The 2,203-nt window shown below is 30.8% G+C and overlaps 1 protein-coding gene across 1 annotated transcript in view; it reads right to left on the bottom strand.

Moving 5' to 3' along the window:
* The window catches only part of LOC106867941 (dynamin-1-like protein), a 73,730-nt gene that overhangs the window by 731 nt on the left and 70,796 nt on the right, over positions 1-2,203 (bottom strand). The window lies entirely within an intron of this gene.

The following is a 2,203-nucleotide window of genomic DNA, read 5'->3' as shown; positions in this document are numbered from 1 at the left end:
AGTGGCATAAGTAAATTTATATTATATGTAGAATGTCTTACAGCTATTTCAGGGAAAATTCAATGTATCCCTTCATCGGAGACGGTAATAGTAGAAGATAAGGATTATTACATCTGTAATTATTACAGATGTAATAATCCTTATGAAGAGATACATTGAATTTTCCCTGAAACAGCTGTAAGACATTCTACATATAATATAAATTTACTTATGCCACTGGTCTCTTTATTTCATTCTTTTTTATATATACACACGCTAATACACGACCCATGTTATATTCCCCATTCATGTTAACATATTAATCTCCTTAGTTTAAAAACCAAAGTTCAGCTTAAAAAACAATAATTTGTTGAGATGGGGAACAATGCAATAATCTTCTATTACTGAGAGGCCTTAAGAGGCCATTGTTACTTGATCTAGTTCAGAAATTAACATGATTAAAACTAGAAATAAAATAAATAGAGAGAAACTGATAATAAGAGTTACAGTTGGACTTTGTACACAAGAAAAGACAATTGAAATGTATTGATTTTACATTCTCTTTGAAGTTCTGCTGTTAAGATTATATCCAGGAAAATAGAATTATGAAAATATTAAATGAGATTATAAAAAAAATTCCAATTTTGCCGTTTGTTTTAATAGACAATAAATTAATATTCAGTAATTTTCAGTTAATTTCATGCCTTTATTTTTTTATATCTTATTTTTGAAATTTTTTATGAGTATTTTTATCTTATTTTTGATGATAAAAATACTTATAAAAAATTTCATTGGACAAAGTAATAAATACATAAGAATATTATACACAATAAAGCTTCTATTGTTAAAATAATGCTATAAGAAGTCAGATATTGATTTCTGATTCTTTTTCAAGGATACTAGTAATCAATACAAACCTGTATAACTGACTTCTCAACTCCATTTTTAAAAAAAAGAAAAAAAAACAAAGAAAAAAACACTTGATTGTCAGCTAATCCCAGTCAAATGGTACCTTAAGCATTTAAATATTCACATACTAATTATCTAATTATTTGTAAATAATGAATTCTATGGTTTTTATTCTGAAGTCCATCCCATGTGATACAAATGTAGATCATGTCGAGATCCAAAAGAAATTAAGGTTGCAAGCATATTTATTTCAATGCAACACAATTACCAACACAGAAAAAATGAGACTAAGCCTATGTTAACAAGAACATTGTCATCATCATCATCATCGTTTAACGTCCGCTTTCCATGCTAGCATGGGCTGGACAATTTGACTGAGGACTGGTAAGCCAGAAGGCTGCACCAGGCTCCAATCTGATCTGGCAGAGTTTCAACAGCTGGATGCCTTTCCTAATGCCAACCACTCCGAGAGTGTAGTGGGTGCTTTTATGTTTACACATATACATGTGTGTATATATATATATATATATATATACATATATATACACATGTGGGTACTATTCAAGAAGAGTGGTCCTGGTGTGTGCATCCGCACTAGCGAGTTGTGACTAATTGGTCCTACGACTACCTAGCGCAAGTGCGCGTCATGCGCAAAACATGCATGAGGGTTTTTTTCTAAACAAAGGAAATAATTTTTTTACACAAAGTAAATAATTTATTTTAACAAAGTAAATAAATCATACACTACCTGTTTTTGGTAAAGAGTCCATTAAAAAGTCGGTCTTTCAAAATCTACTGTTGTTCAATGGTATCAGTACATGACGGACATTACAAGTAATTATCTTTTGCGTAACCCCTACCAAATTGGTGGACTTGGGCACATCATAGAAATAGATGAATCTATGATGTGCAAGCACAAATACAACGGAGGGTGGGATAGAGAGGATAAAAATAGGTTTTTAGTCTTTGTACCTGACCGTCCTTCTGAAACTTTTCTACCACTTATTAAAAAATTTATCAAACCAGGGACAACTATATACTCTGATTGTTGGAGTGCGTACAATGGGATTACTGAAATATATGTGACACCAAAATACACCCTGGAACAACGTAAAACATTTGAAGAGTAAGATGTAGAAGATTCAACAAAAAAATAATTATTTACTTTGAGTTTTATTTACTTTGTTTAAAAAAAAATGATTTACTTTGTTTTAAAAAAAACCCTCATATATGTTTTGCACATATGTGCATTTGCGCTAGATAGTTGTTGTAGGATCGACTAGATAGCGCAGATGTGTATGTGTATGTGTATATA

Source organism: Octopus bimaculoides, chromosome 20, assembly GCF_001194135.2.
Source record: "Octopus bimaculoides isolate UCB-OBI-ISO-001 chromosome 20, ASM119413v2, whole genome shotgun sequence".
Classification (NCBI taxonomy): domain Eukaryota; kingdom Metazoa; phylum Mollusca; class Cephalopoda; order Octopoda; family Octopodidae; genus Octopus; species Octopus bimaculoides.
This window is presented reverse-complemented; position numbering and strand designations above follow the sequence as displayed.